At 43.3% G+C, this 16,836-nt stretch overlaps 1 non-coding gene across 1 annotated transcript; it reads right to left on the bottom strand.

The window, feature by feature from the left end:
* Nucleotides 1-3,421: 3,421 nt before the first annotated feature.
* On the bottom strand, nucleotides 3,422-3,528 carry LOC112089980. The gene has a single exon (XR_002901340.1). It is a non-coding gene; the product is annotated as a small nucleolar RNA R71 (small nucleolar RNA).
* Between the last annotated feature and the right edge of the window lie 13,308 nt (nucleotides 3,529-16,836).

The following is a 16,836-nucleotide window of genomic DNA, read 5'->3' as shown; positions in this document are numbered from 1 at the left end:
AAGCTTTGGCAAGTGGTTCTCCTGGGCTGGTTGGCAGGATCGTGTATGGATCTAGTGATGTTTGGACCGAAGCTTTGGGAATGAGGCATGGTTTCACCTGTTTCCCCGCACAAAGATGGAATACAAGGAGATGTGGAGCTCTGATCACCGGCCCATCTTAGTGTTTTTTGCGCATGAATGATATGTTCATAATTTGCATCATTTAGGTTGCATAATTCATTCTAAACCATGTTTTATTCCATGCATTTTAGGTCCTTAGGATTTGTTTTAGAACTTAGGAGATGCATTAGGTCCCAATGAGTCATTGCATGTTTTGAGTGTTTATCAGGTGTATTTGGAGCTGAAAAGATGAATCCAGGAGGTGGAATGGTGATCAAAGCTTGAAAAGTGGTAAAATTGGGTTTAAGGAGGTTCTCGGCCATTCTCGCTGACCAGGAAGGATTTTATCGGCCATTTTCATGTACCGGGGGTAGACTTTATCGGCCAAAACGCGTACCGGGTATTGAATCTATCGGCCAAAATCTCCGGGTGCAGACACGTTTCCGAAATCGCCTGTCCGGGAACCTTCCGGTCCGATTCAGATGTCGGGTGCTTCATAGAAGTTGGAGAGGATGGGATCAAGGTTTCATATCAAGTGGAATCATGGAATTCGGACACGTGAGCAGAGAGTTAAGCTCGTCGGAAGAAACCCCTGTCTCGCTGCTGTTTTGGACCAAGCCGATGAGCTCTGAAGAATGCGAAGGACGGTGTACTTCCAGGCCGATTCAGTTTCCGGGGCCATGTTAAGAATCAGAGACATTTGAGTCTTCTTTCCAGAATGTCCGAGATCATTCAATTCGGAGCTATGAGCAGGAAGATACGGTCTCCGGAATGGACACATGTTTAGACGCCTCTCTCTGTTCGTGTAAATGCACTGTAAAGATGTGCCCTCCAGGAAGCCTTCCACTTCCCAAGCACCGAAGTTTACTTCACCAAAGTTGGAGATAAATAAGTCCTTTGTCTTCTGCAACCGGAATCACTCAATTCGGACACGTTTCGTGGAAGTTACACTCTCCGGAATGCGAAGTGATCCAAGCTGCTCTGAATACTGCGAGATGGTTTTGCGACTTGGTTAACCCGCAGGCCTGAAGATGAATGCCTGAAAGCTGTTGCTGCGAGTTGAGAAGTGCGGGTAAGCTATCACTGGATGAGGTCTGAAGCTCCCGAGCAAGAGAAATGCTAAGTCCACAATCGTGCGACTTAGGCATGCGAGTTAGCCGCGCCTGGAACTAAGCCGCACGATCACTCGCAAATCACTCCGACTTGAGCCTGCGACCTAGGTGCAATGGAAACCAACCGGCACATATGCACATTCCCCATAAACCTCCTTGGACCTGCGAGTTGAAGAAGAAGAAGATCAAGCCGCAGAAACACTCGCAAGACACTCCTACTTGGGCGTGCGGCTAAGACAAGCGATTTAAGTCTCAGAAGCAGCATTCTTCATCTACTGCGACTTGGGCATGCTACCTGGGAGACACTGGACCAACCCGCAGGATTCCTACTTTATCCATTAAAGCTGGGTCAGGACCCGTTTTGTTCCGGGCTGACCCGGTTCGTTTTTTAGAGAGGTATAAATACTTTTTAGGGTTTTTTCTGAGAAACTAAGTTTTGTTCCCTTTGTCTCTTGCCTCTTTTGTGAAAGACTCCATTAAGAAGAGAAATATCTAAATTTGAGTGTTTAATGAAGAGAGTTTTAAGAGATCTTGGTGTTTAAAGCTGTTTTCTTTTGAATCTATCATCTCCATCTCCATTTCTCATCATTAATCATGCCAATCTTCTCTACTTGCAAAGGTTTAAGAGAGATTAGTATGATTAGTGAGTAGTCACCTTAATGAGGTTCTAGATGTGTAGGTTAGGGTGCTAAAGTGTTAGATTAGGAGTGTTTAGGGCTAGATTCATTGATTCATCTCTCTAAACAGCTGCTCTCTATGCTAGATCCTTGCATATCACTTGAGATCTAGATTCTGGGAACTTCATGCACCAAAAGTGTTTGATGAAATTCCTGAAAGAGTTGTATTAGAGGTTTAAGCATTTTCTGCATGATGATGTATTGTTATTTGCTTGAATGATCATTAAGAACTGTTTACTAATGCATATTGATTCATATTTCACAAATGGGAATTTGGTTTGAAAATGGATTAGTATAGGGGTTAATACCTTCATGAGAGGATTAACCTAGATTAGAGTTCTTAATCATTTGAATCATGTCTCATCATGGTCATTAGCATTTCTAGTTTAGCACCAAAGCACCCTAACCAACTATCATGTCTAGAATCTCATGCCTCCATCATATCATATTCACATCATTTATCATTGACATTAGTCTTTAATCTTGTTTAAGTTTGTAGTTGTCATTAGTTAACCAAAAATCACTCTTGTTTGCTTGAATTAAGAACCTGATTACATAGCTTAGTGTCTATCACCACATTCTTGGATTGATAAACCCCTTGTACTACAAGACAGGGGATTGATAACCTCTACAAAGAGCCTTGAAAACTCTTAGTTATCAATTGGCGCCGTTGCCAAATTGTGGTTGTTTAGCATTAAGCTCTGATCTGTTCTTGAGATCAAGTGCTTACTTTCTTGTTATTACTGATTACTTTCAAGTTCTGTTTGTGATTTCAGGTGTATGAACACCAGGTCTAGATCAAGAAGCTGTGGTCCACCTTTCCCTCTCAACGACAATATCAATCTTTTGGTACCAAGGAGAAGAAGGGACAGGCGTGGAAGACAAGTTGATCAAGCTGACATGGAAGAACAAAGAGAGCACGTGGTGGATGTAGAACAACCGGTTCAGGAGCAACAAGCTCAGGGTAATGGAGCTGGTAATGGAGTTGGTCAAGGGTTAAATCAGGATAATGTTCATCAGGAACAGGTGCATCAACAACAAGCTTATGTCCACCAGGGACAAGCTCAAGCTCATCAACAGAGGCATCAGGCCAATTCACAGCAAAGACAACAGGTTCACCACCAACATCAGCCCTTCCAACACCAACAAAGAAGATATGAGCAACCCCAAGTCTATGTTGGAGAGAATGACAGGGCCAATGCTCATCAGTATGGAGCTGGTATTCAGGCACCACCTGTGCAAAAAAACAACTTTGAAGTGAAGGCATCATTGCCGAATATGGTCCAGAACTTAAAGTTCCATGGGTTAGCAATGGAAGATCACTTGGAACACTTGGACCAGTTTGATAAGGTGTGTGATCTGACAAAGATAAATGGAGTTTCTGAGGACAGCTTCAAGCTAAGACTATTCCCATTCAGTCTTGGTGACAAAGCTCATCAATGGGAGAAGAATCTTCCAAGAGGCTCCATTCAAACCTGGGAGCAATGCAAGCAAGCATTCTTATCTAAGTTCTTCTCCACCTCAAGAACTGCAAAACTGAGGAACCAAATCTCTAGCTTCACTCAGCACAGCAATGAGAGTTTTGGTGAAGCATATGAGAGATTCAGGAGCTACACAAACCAATGCCCACACCATGGGTTTAGTGAGGCTTCTCTTCTCAGCACACTTTATAGAGGAGCTCTTCCCAAGATTAGAAACCAGTTGGATACTGCTTCCAATGGGAACTTTCTGGGTAAAGAAATTTATGCTGCTTTAGAGCTAGTGGAGAACTTGGCACTGAGCAATGATACTTATGGTGAATACTATGACAGATCAAATAGATCTGAAGGTTCAAGCTCAGAACAGAGGCTCACTAGGGAAGTTAAGGAGTTGAGAAATGAATTAGACAAGTTGAAGTTGGTAACTCACAAGCCAATGCATTTTGTTGGAGAGTATGAGGAACCATCTCAAATCTTTGAGAACATAAGTGAAGAGGGTCTCACCCAAGAGGAGCTTAACTACATTGGGAATCAGAGGTTCCAGAGATATCAGTATGGTAATGCTAATCCAAACTTTTCTTACAGGAACACCAATGTAGCTAACCCACAAGACCAGGTCTATCCCAATTCTCAAGCTCCACAAAACTTTGTTCCCAAGAACAACTTTCAAGGGTCATTCCAACCCAAGAATCAGTTTGGTCAGAATCAGTTTGGTCAGAATCAGGGTTTTGGTCAGCAACAGCAACCATTTCAAGGTCCTAGTTTCAGTTCACAGCAGCAAAAGGCACCACCAGGGTTTGGTCCACCACAGTTCCAACAGCAAGCGCCTGTTCAACAACAGTTTCAGCCACCAACGGTTCCACAGCAGCCACAGATGGGTACTGATATGGTTGGTATTCTGCAACAACTACTTCAGGGTCAACAGATCTTTGCAAGCCAGAATGCAGCCATGCAGCAGGAAATCAAGGAACTGAAGCAGAACCAGGCCACAAGCTCAAGGAACCAAGGTCACCTACCTGGAAAACCAGAACCCAATCCCAAGGAATATGCCAAGGCCATTACACCGAGGAGTGGAAAGGAGTTACCTGGTATTGAAAACAACAATGTGATCATTGAGGACAATGATCAAACTGAGGGGGAGGCAGCCTTGAAAGATGATCAAGTTGCTGAGAAACCAAGGACAGAAAAGGGTAAAGAGGTAGCAAAGGAACCAGAACCAGAGAAGAAATATGTGCCACCACCTCCATACCAACCCAAGCTCCCATTTCCAGGGAGATTCAAGAAGCAACTAGTGGACAAGGCAAGAGCTGTATTTGAGAAGGCACTCAATGACACACCACTCACTATGCCTCTCATTGATGCATTCTTAATGATGCCAAAGATGGGGAAGTTCTTGAAGGATGCCATTCTGAACAAAACAAAAGAGCTTCAAGGCATGGTGGTACTAAGTCATGAATGCAGTGCTATCATTCAGAAGAAGTCCATTCCAAGGAAGTTAACTGATCCAGGGAGTTTCACACTCCCTTGTGCCATTAGACCTCTTCTATTCTCTGGATGTCTTTGTGATCTAGGAGCATCAGTCAGCTTGATGCCATTCTCCATAGCAAAGAAGCTGGGCTTTAGAGTCTTCAAACCTGCAAGGATTTCTCTTATCCTTGCAGATAGATCAGTTAGATTGCCTGTTGGTATGTTAGAAGATCTACCTGTCAATATTGGTGGTTTTGAGGTTCCAACAGATTTTGTTGTGCTGGAAATGGATGAGGAACCAGTAGATCCTCTTATCTTGGGCAGGCCATTCTTAGCAACTGCAGGAGCTATTATTGATGTGAGAGGTGGGATAATAGAGCTTCAACTTGGGTCTGAAAAGCTCAAGTTTGATGTGAATGAGATGATGAAGAAACCCACCATTGAAGGTCAATGTTTCTATGTGGAGACAATGGATCAGCTGGCTGATGAGTTGCTAGAGGAGCTGAACGCTGAGGATCCTCTTCAAGCTGCTCTAACTCAAGAACAAGGAGACAATGGGCTCTTAGCTGAAGCAAGTGAAGGGTATAAGATGTATTTGGACAATACAAGAGAGCTGGGTCCTGAGACAAGGTTTTTGGAACTGGAACAAAGTGACTCTGAAGTCTTGGCTATCAAAGGATCAGACACCAGCCAAAGCAGCTTGGACCAGGATTGGAATGAGGCTGATGCACCCCCTGTTGAGCTCAAGCCTCTACCAACAGGGCTCAGGTATGCTTTCTTGGGCTTAAACTCCACATATCCAGTAATCATCAATGATAGCCTATTAGAGGATCAAGAGAGTGCATTGCTTAGTGAGATAAGAAAGTTCAGGAGAGCCATAGGGTATTCATTGGCTGATATTAGAGGGATCTCTCCTAACATTTGCACCCACAGGATCCACCTAGAGGACCAATCTATGTCCTCTATTGAGCATCAACGACGACTTAACCCCAACCTTAAGGAAGTGGTTAAGAAGGAGATACTAAAACTTCTTGAGGCAGGGATAATTTACCCAATATCTGACTCAAGATGGGTGTTTCCTGTTCATGTTGTGCCCAAGAAAGGTGGGATCACAGTGGTTAAAAACGAGAAGGATGAGCTTATAGCTACTAGAACTGTCACAGGACACAGAATGTGTATAGACTATAGAAAGCTCAATGCAGCCTCTAGGAAGGATCATTTTCCTTTACCTTTCATTGATCAGATGTTAGAGATGCTTGCAAACCACCCCTTCTTTTGTTTTCTCGATGGGTACTCGGGGTTCTTCCAAATTCCCATAGACCCCCGGGATCAAGAGAAAACAACATTCACATGCCCTTACGGCACATTTGCTTATAGGAGAATGCCTTTCGGTTTATGTAATGCACCGGCCACTTTTCAAAGATGTATGATGCACATTTTCTCTGACATTATTGAAGAGAAAGTTGAGGTGTTCATGGATGACTTTAGTGTCTATGGCTCCTCCTTCTCGGATTGTCTCTCTAATTTGTCACAGGTCTTGGAGAGATGTGAGCAGCATAACTTGGTGTTGAACTAGGAGAAATGCCACTTCATGGTGCAGGAAGGAATAGTTCTTGGGCACAAGATATCTGAAAAGGGCATAGAGGTTGATAGAGCAAAGGTAGAAGTAATGGTGAACCTGCAAACCCCCACTTCAGTCAAAGGGATAAGGAGTTTCCTTGGGCATGCGGGGTTTTACAGAAGATTTATCAAAGACTTCTCAAGAATTGCCAGGCCCTTGACAAGGCTGTTGTGTAAAGAGGTGGATTTCATCTTTGATGCTGAATGTGAAGAGGCCTTCAAGTTGATCAAGGATGCATTAGTCAGTGCACCAATAGTTCAGGCACCAGACTGGTCCCTTCCTTTTGAGGTCATGACAGATGCATCTGATTTTGCTGTTGGAGCAGTACTTGGGCAAAAGAAAGACAAGAAGCTACATGTCATCTACTATGCCAGTAGAACACTTGACTCTGCACAAGAGAAGTATGCTACTACTGAGAAGGAAATGCTGGCAATAGTCTTTGCCTTTGATAAATTTAGAAGCTACCTGGTGGGATCAAAAGTCATTGTATATACTGATCATGCAGCCCTCAGGTATCTGATGACCAAGAAAGATGCCAAGCTAAGATTGTTAAGATGGGTCCTTCTACTTCAGGAGTTTGATATGGAAGTACAAGATAAAAAGGGTATAGAGAATGGAGCTGCAGACCATCTCTCTAGGCTGAGGATTGACTCTGAAGTACCTCTTAATGACAGTCTTCCTGAGGAATCACTGATGGTGCTCCACTCCTACTTGGAGTTTGAAGAAGTAGAGAGCATTCAAGAGAGGAGGATGCCTTGGTTTGCTGATATTGTGAACTTTCTTGCTTGTGGGGTGGAACCACCTGAATTAAATGCTTACAAGAGGAAGAAGTTCTTCAGAGATGTCCAGAGATACCATTGGGATGAGCCCTACCTCTATGTCCTGAACAAAGATCAGCTGTATAGAAGGTGTCTTGCTGAGGAGGAGATGCAACCTGTGTTGCAAGAGTGTCATGGTTCAGCTTTTGGAGGTCACATGGGAGCATTCAAGACTGTAGCCAAGGTTCTTCAGAGTGGGTTTTGGTGGCCTACAATGTTCAAAGATGCTCAGTTGGTGGTTTCAGCATGTGATGCCTGTCAGAGGCATGGGAACATATCAAAGAGGAGTGAGATGCCTCAAAACCCCATTCTAGAAGTTGAGATCTTTGATTGCTGGGGGATTTACTTCATGGGTCCCTTCATTTCATCCTATGGGAATCAGTATATACTTGTTGCTGTGGACTATGTGTCCAAATGGGTTGAGGCCATTGCTTCCCCTACCAATGATTCCAAGGTTGTAGTGAAGCTTTTCAAGAGCATTATCTTCCCAAGATTTGGAGTCCCAAGGGTTGTTATCTCTGATGGAGGATCTCATTTTGTGAACAAGACTTATGAGGGTTTGTTGAGAAAGCATGGAGTGAAACACAAAGTAGCTACTCCTTATCATCCTCAAACTAGTGGCCAGGTTGAAGTATCCAATAGACAGATCAAGGCCATTCTTGAGAGGACTGTTAGCTCAAGCAGAAAAGATTGGAGCAAAAGGCTAGATGATTCATTGTGGGCTTACAGGACTGCCTTTAAAACTCCTATTGGGACATCACCTTTTAATCTGCTCTATGGGAAGAGCTGCCACCTTCCTGTTGACTTGGAGTACAAGGCTATGTGGGCTGTGAAGTTGCTGAACTTTGATATCAAGACAGCTCAAGAGAAAAGGTTCATGCAACTCCATGAACTTGAGGAGATTAGGCTTGAGGCTTTTGAGAGCTCAAAGATCTATAAGGAGAAGACCAAGGCTTTGCATGATCAAAAGATTCTGAAAAGGGAGTTCAAGAATGGTGATCTGGTGTTGCTGTTCAACTCTAGCTTAAGTTGTTTCCTGGAAAACTTAAGTCTAGATGGTCTGGTCCCTTTAAGGTTCTTGAAGTCAGGCCATATGGAGCTGTTGTCTTGGAAGGAAAGAATGGTCAAGAGTTTGTGGTAAATGGCCAAAGGATCAAGCACTATTTGGTTTCACAAAGGAAGGAGGAAGCTACATCAGTTCCCCTTCTTGATATACCACCAGCCTGTTAAACAGGTTTCCAAAGTCAAACTTTGAGACGTTAAACAAAGTGCTCTTGGGAGACACCCCAAGCTTATCTTTGTACATAGTTCTTTTGATTTCTTCTCTTTTCTTTTATGTTTTAGAACTTTTTGATGGGTTTTGTGAGTTGGTCTCAGGTTCTAGGTGACTTTTGGAAGACATAGCTCAGTGATGAATGGGATGGAGCAAGTGAGAGGGCTGAGAGAAGTGTTTAAGGCCTGAAAAACTTGGAGAACGCCTCAGTGCTACCTAGGTGTGCGGTTTGGTTCAAGACTAGCCCAGGCCGCAGCCGGATTCGCAAATTACTCCGGCCTGGGCGTGCTACCTGGTGAAAGAGGTCCAAGCCGCAGAAAGAAGAAGAAAAGGCCGAGAGTTCTAAGTCCCAAACTCTGCCACCTGGTGCTGCGGCCTGAAACCCAAGGAACCTAAGTCGCAGCCCAACTCGCAAATTACTCCGGCCTGGGCGTGCTACCTGGTGTAAGAGGAACCAGGCCGCACCAGAAAGAAGAAGACCGAGGTAACCTAAGTCCCAAACTCTGCTACCTGGTGCTGCGGCCTGAAACCCAAGGAAGCTAAGTCGCACGATCACTCGCATTTCACTCCAAGATGGTCGTGCTACCTGGAAGCACGAAGACTAGGCCGCACCAAACAGAAGGAGTCCAAAACGTCTAAGTCCTAGGTTGTGCTAGCTGGTGCTGCGGGTAAGAAGAGAGGAGTCCAGGCCGCATGAAGACTCGCAAATCACTCCGGGTTAGGCGTGCTGGCTAGGAACAAGGAGCCCAGGTCGCAGCATGTGGAGAACGGCCAAGGTATCTAAATTACAAAAGCTGCGAGTTAGGTGTGCTACCTGGGAAGCATGAAGACCAAGTCGCACATATGCTCGCAATTTACTCCGGCTTAGGTGTGCCACCTGGGAAACATGGAGGTTAGGTCGCAGCATTGGAAGAGTGGCCGAGGAGTTTAAGTTACAAAAGCTGCGACCTGGAGCTGCTAGCTGGGACGAATGGAGACCAAGTCGCACCTATGTTCGCAATTTACTCCTACTTAGGCGTGCTACCTGGAACCAGGGAGGCCAGGCCGCACCAAACACAGAAAAGCCTGAATTGTCTAAGTCATAAAACCTGCGAATTAGGTGTGCTACCTGGGAAGTATGGAGGCCAGGCCGCACAAAAAGAAGAGTGCCCGAGTGTCTAAGTCAAAAAACCTGCGGGATGGTTGTGCTACCTGGGAACAAAGAAGACCAAGTCGCACATATATTCGCAAATCACTCCGACTTGGTCGTGCTAGCTGGTCGCAATGGGTTCCAGGTAGCAGCATGGAGAAGAGATAAAACCGAGCTCAAGGACTTTTACTGCGACTTGGTCATGCGGGGAAGGCACAGAAGATCCCAGGTAGCACAAAAACATTTCCGGTTCTACACCGAGACGGTCATACGGCTCGATCCCGACGGTTCCCGGACGCACAAAAGAGAGAAAGGAGGCCGGTCAACGAGAAAAGGACGGGTCAAAGCCTTGACTGGTCAAAATAGATCTATTGACCACCAGTCCAAAGGCTTGACCCTGTCCCACACTCTCTCTTCCTCACCATAAACCCGAGTTTGCAACTCTTTCTCTCATTTCTCTCCATTGTTTTCACTATATCTCTCTCATTTCTCCACCAAATTTGTTGATTCAAAGTGCTCTGAACTCGTTTTTGAGTTGTTAACATCATCCTGATTGCATTTCGAACTCGTTGCATCTAAATCCCAAGGTATTTCACTCTGTTAAAATTCATCTTTTTCCATGTTCTTCAATGGTGATTTATGAGTTTCAAAGTGTGGAATCGATTTTGATAGGTTGTTTTAGACCTTGGGATTATTTTTATAAATGCTAGGGTGCTAGATAGTCTTGGAAAACAGAGCACTTTGTTGGTAATTCCTTGTTCTTGAGTTTTGAAAATTGTTGCAAGTAATTCATGAAAAAAAAATCAATTTTTTTTAAAAAAAGAGATGAATTGGTTTCTTGCTGAGTCCCTGCTTTGCACTCTTGTTTTTGCATTGCTATGAACTTATTGGATTGATTCTTGGCTTGAGAAACTTGTTCATGTGCTCTTGAAATAGATTCTTGCAACAAATTTTTTTCAAAATTTTGGAGAATTTTGTGAGGCTTATTCTTGTACTAACAATGTTTTTTTTTAGAATCTCTTGGCAGATGACTGAAAGAACCAACTCTCTGGCCAAGAATAAGGGCACTGCATCAAAAGGCAAGGGTTTGGTCTCAGGGTCTTCACAGCCAAGAGAAAAAGGTCAAGGTGCAAAGCATACCACAAAGCAAGGGAAGTGTGATCCAGCGCCAAAAAGGACAAGGCCTGAAGGAAAAGCTTTGGTGGTTGCTTCTGGTTCCAAGAAGAAGGGGAAACAGTTGGCTGTGGTATCTGAGAGTGAACAGACTGAAAGTGACTCAAGCAGCTCAGCTGGAGGTTCCCAAGGCACCATTGAAGAGGGATCAAAGAAGTTCAAGAAAACTGAACCAGAAACACTTGATTATCTGGCTAAGTTTCAACAGATAGAGATCCAGAAAGGGAGATTTCCTGATTTGGACTTTCTGAAGAAGATTGGCATCTATGAAGATGTCAAGACTTTGCTTGGGAAAATGGGTGTTGAGTCACTTTTGGAGATGAGAGAGATCGCTTATGAACAAGAGTCTCAAGAATTCTTGGCTTCTTTTGAAGCTTTCATTTACTACCCAAGGGATTCAAGAATTATTCAAGGAGATGGGCTTGGACATGTGGAGTTTACTGTGAAAGGGAAGGAGTATTCAGTGTCATTCAGAGAACTGAATGAGATTTTTGGGTTTTCATCACCTAGAAATGAACTTCTCTCAAACCAGGTCAATCTCAGAAAAGATGAGGTCTCTCTTCTATGGAGATCAATTGCTTCTGGGAAGTACACAGCTGGAACAGCTAAGTCCTCCTGGATAAGGAATCCAGTTCTGAGATATGTACACAAGATTCTCTCTCAGCTTCTACTTCAAGATTGATGTTGGAAGAGTTCACAAAGGAGATCTAATGCTTCTTGGTGTGGGGCTGAGACCGCTGATACCAACTCATGAAGATGGGGAACCCTATGAAGGGTATGAATACCCACTTTGCCTTGCCTCTCAATTAGCAAGGTCTTTGATGTTCTACAAAAAGTGCATGTGGGGTTCTACAAAGCAAGATGCAAAGCTGGCCCATGGATGGGTGGTAACAAAGATCTTGAAAGCCAAGGGGTACAGATTCAAGGAGAACAAGGCAAAGTTTGATCTGATTAATGAAGCACATTTGTGTAAGATTGGCTTCCTCCAAGGAAGAGTGGGTACCAAGGCAGTATACAACTTCAAGACTCTCATCAGTGAGCCAGCCCAAGTTCTCCTACCCAATCCCTCCATCAGCACAGTCCAAGTTAAAAGTAACATTCACTTCTTCTTGCTGAAGGAAGAGCTGTACAATGTCCAAACTGACCCACCAATCCTCACATACAAGCAAGCTTGCAGAGAAGAAGCCTCCAAGGGAAAGAAAGCAACCGCTGAAGACGCTACCACAAGTGCAGCTGGTGCTCAAGATGCTGATCTGCCTCCACCCCAAAAACGTTTTGGTGGAAACAGATACCACTTTGATGATTACAACTGGGAGGAACCAGGCACTTCAGGGTTCGGAGCTCAACAAAAGATTGGTATTCTCCAACAATGGTGCAAGTACCAAGACAAAACCATCCACAAGATGGCCAAATGCATCAAGGAGATGAAGAAGAGGATCAAGAAGCTTGAAAACCCTTGCAAAGGTGGGTCTCCAGCACCGGTTTCACCAAGGAACAGAGAGGAAGTTGGAGAGAGTTCCATGAACTGCACAGCCCTGGTCACAAATGGAACCACTTGGGTGGATCTTGACGACGGGTCTGATGAGGCAAGCCATCATTCTTGGGAGACACCATCCGGCCACACTTCAAACCCCTCTTACTCATTGGGGTCTGACTTCCACAGCTCCTAGGTAACACTCAAAACCTTTTCTTTTCCATTTTACTTGTTTACTTTGTTTTAACTCCTTTCTCATGCTTTTATAACACAAGGGACTGTGTTATTTAAGTGTGGGGGAGGAGTTTCATCCTTTACTAATCATGTTTTCTCTTTTCTTATTTTACACTTTGAGTCTTGAGTCACATTCTAGTTGCATATTCATGTATTCTCATCTAAGTGCATATAAAAAACCAAAAAAATGGAAAAATCTGAAAAATTTTCACAAAAAAATGATCATGTAGTTGCATTCTCATTTTTAGGATTGAGTCTAGATTGCATATGCATGTAGTTTGCATCTTGCAGGGAGTAATGATAGGTTTTCTAGAGAGTACATCACTTTGAGATCTTGAACTGAATATGCTTGTGAATCTTTTTCTGTGCTTGCAAAGTCTGAAACGATTTGAATCTGAGAAGCAAGTTTGAATTGAACTCAACTCTAATTAAGTGGGAACCTTGAACTTGACTTGAAAATATCTTGTGATGCATTGTTTGAATAAGCTTGTGGGTACCAATATACATATTTGAGCTAGAATCCTGTTTTTACCATCCTCTTCCTTAGCTCAAATAGCTGAATCTGCATAATAGATCAGTTTTCCTCACCCTGAACCCATCCTTCTTTCAAGCCAATTGTTTGTGTGTGATTGAGAGGCCACCTTGGACCAAACTTAGCAGAAAGTGTTAGGTTTAGGGCGACAAGGGCAAATCTCATTGAGTGCTAAGTTCCATCATCAAGGAGCTGAGAGATTTGGCAAGAACTAAGTGTGGGGGAATACATGTTGGTGAGTGGAAAAAGGAGAGATGAGTGGAAATAAAAGGAGAATGGTGAGAACTAGGGGATAGAAAAAAGGAAATCAGTCTTGGAGTTTTGAGTCAAAAGAAGTGAGCTCTAGTGTTTTGAAAAAAAAGAATCTAGCCTCTAAGTGAAAAGAAAAGAAGCCAAAGAGCTCAAATGTTTTAAAAAAAGAAAGAAAAAAAAGAGGTTAGAGGTTACAAAAGAAAGTGAAAAAGAGCTATGGAAAGTTTAAACTCCAAGACTTGTGTATGAAAAAGAAAAGAGTCCCCTAGTGAGAGAAGAATGAGTGTGAAAAGTAAGCAAGTGAGGAAACTTTGAGTAGAGTGTGGGGTGGGATGAGTCTTTGCCCTTATATGCATAGGTTGCCTTTTACCTTTAGCATTCTGCCAAAGTTTGGTCATTCATAGAGAGATCCTTTTGCTGCATTGAACCCACTCAGGGATTGATGAGATCATTTTAGTCTCATAACCTCACCCTAGCCAAACTATGTTTGTTTAAACAATGCATCATTTGATCCACTTGGTAAAAAGCTTAATGAATGTGAAAGAGTTGAGAGAGAGAAGAACTTGTGGAGATTCCTGTTGAGTTGCTATATATCTGAGTATGGCTTTGCATTTCATAATTGAGCATGAACTTGAATTCTCATTGTGATCACTTCTCTCAAAAAGCAAATGTGAACTCCCATGCATTCAACCTCTTTCTCTCATTTGTTCTTGTTTGCTTGAGGACAAGCAAAGGACAAGTGTGGGGGAGTTGATATGTTCATAATTTGCATCATTTAGGTTGCATAATTCATTCTATACCATGTTTTATTCCATGCATTTTAGGTCCTTAGGGTTTGTTTTAGAACTTAGGAGATGCATTAGGTCCCAATGAGTCTTTGCATGTTTTGAGTGTTTATCAGGTGTAATTGGAGCTGAAAAGATGAATCCAGGAGGTGGAATGGTGATCAAAGCTTGAAAAGTGGTAAAATTGGGTTTAAGGAGGTTCTCGGCCATTCTCGCTGACCAGGAAGGATTTTATCGGCCATTTTCACGTACCGCGGGTAGACTTTATCGGCCAAAACGCGTACCGGCTATTGAATCTCTCGGCCAAAATCTCCGGGTGCAGACACGTTTCCGAAATCGCCTGTCCGGGGAACCTTCCGGTCCGATTCAGATGTCGGGTGCTTCATAGACGTTGGAGAAGATTGGATCACGGTTTCATAGCAAGTAGAATCATGGAATTCGGACGCGTCAGCAGAGAGTTAAGCTCGTCGGAAGAAACCCCTGTCTCGCTGCTGTTTTGGACCAAGCCGATGAGCTCTGAAGAATTCGAAGGACGGTGTACTTCCAGGCCGATTCAGTTTCCGGGGCCTTCATGAGAATCAGAGACATTTGAGTCTTCTTTCCAGAATGTCCGAGATCATTCAATTCGGAGCTATGAGCAGGAAGATACGGTCTCCGGAATGGACACATGTTTAGACGCCTCTCTCTGTTCGTGTAAATGCACTGTAAAGATGTGCCCTCCAGGAAGCCTTCCACTTCCCAAGCACCGAAGTTTACTTCACCAAAGTTGGAGATAAATAAGTTCTTTGTCTTCTGCAACCGGAATCACTCAATTCGGACACGTTTCGTGGAAGTTACACTCTCCGAAATGCGAAGTGGTCCAAGCTGCTCTGAATACTGCGAGATGGTCTTGCGACTTGGTTAACCCGCAGGCCTGAAGATGAATGCCTGAAAGCTGATGCTGCGAGTTGAGAAGTGCGGGTAAGCTATCACTGGATGAGGTCTGAAGCTCCCGAGCAAGAGAAATGCTAAGTCCACAATCGTGCGACTTAGGCATGCGAGTTAGCCGCGCCTGGAACTAAGCCGCACGATCACTCGCAAATCACTCCGACTTGAGCCTGCGACCTAGGTGCAATGGAAACCAACCCGCACATGTGCACATTCCCCAGAAACCGCCTTGGACCTGCGAGTTGAAGAAGAAGAAGATCAAGCCGCAGCAACACTCGCAAAACACTCCTACTTGGGTGTGCGGCTAAGACAAGCGATTTAAGTCTCAGAAGCAGCATTCTTCATCTACTGCGACTTGGGCATGCTACCTGGGAGACACTGGACCAACCCGCAGGATTCCTACTTTATCCATTAAAGCCGGGTCAGGACCCGGTTTGTTCCGGGCTGACCCGGTTCGTTTTTTAGAGAGGTATAAATACGTTTTAGGGTTTTTTCTGAGAAACTAAGTTTTATTCCCTTTGTCTCTTGCCTCTTTTGTGAAAGACTCCATTAAGAAGAGAAATATCTAAATTTGAGTGTTTAATGAAGAGAGTTTTAAGAGATCTTGGTGTTTAAAGCTGTTTTCTTTTGAATCTATCATCTCCATCTCCATTTCTCATCATTAATCATGCCAATCTTCTCTACTTGCAAAGGTTTAAGAGAAATTAGTATGATTAGTGAGTAGTCACCTTAATGAGGTTCTAGATGTGTAGGTTAGGGTGCTAAAGTGTTAGATTAGGAGTGCTTCGGGCTAGATTCATTGATTCATCTCTCTAAACAGCTGTTCTCTATACTAGATCCTTGCATATCACTTGAGATCTAGATTCTGGGAATTTCATGCACAAAAAGTGTTTGATGAAATTCTTGAAAGAGCTGTATTAGAGGTTTAAGCATTTTCCGCATGATGATGTATTGTTATTTGCTTGAATGATCATTAAGAACTGTTTACTAATGCATATTGATTCATATTTCACAAATGGGAATTTGGTTTGAAAATGGATTAGTATAGGGGTTAATACCTTCATGAGAGGATTAACCTAGATTAGAGTTCTTAATCATTTGAATCATGTCTCATCATGGTCATTAGCATTTCTAGTTTAGCACCAAAGCACCCTAACCAACTATCATGTCTAGAATCTCATGCCTCCATCATATCATATTCACATCATTTATCATTGACATTAGTCTTTAATCTTTTTTAAGTTTGTAGTTGTCATTGGTTAACCAAAAATCACTCTTGTTTGCTTGAATTAAGAACCTGATTACATAGCTTAGTGTGTATCACCACATTCTTGGATTGATAAACCCCTTGTACTACAAGACAGGGGATTCATAACCTCTACAAAGAGCCTTGAAAACTCTTAGTTATCAATGAAGATGACCACCGTAAAAGAGGTAGATTTATGTTTGACAAGAGGATGGCTGAGCAGGATGGAATCGAGAAAATTGTTAAGAAGGGATGGTACGGCATTGGGAACTCAGGCCAGATCTCTCTCATGGATCGCATAGACCGATGCTGTAGAGAGTTATCAAGATGGAAAAGATCCTCCAACTTGAACTCTCGTACCAGAATCGACAGGCTTAGCAACCTCCTTGAGTCAGAAATTGCTAAATCTCATCCGAATCCGGAACGCATGTATCACCTCAAAGTTGATCTGCCGAGAGCATACAAGGGTGAAGAAATGTTTTGGAAAGAAAAATGAAAAGAGCAATGGCTCAAACATGGCGACAAAAACACTAAATTTT

Source organism: Eutrema salsugineum, unplaced genomic scaffold (genome assembly GCF_000478725.1).
Source record: "Eutrema salsugineum unplaced genomic scaffold, Eutsalg1_0 scaffold_11, whole genome shotgun sequence".
Classification (NCBI taxonomy): Eukaryota; Viridiplantae; Streptophyta; class Magnoliopsida; order Brassicales; family Brassicaceae; genus Eutrema; species Eutrema salsugineum.
Note: the sequence above shows the minus strand (reverse complement) of the source record. Positions and strands in the feature narration are given on the sequence as shown.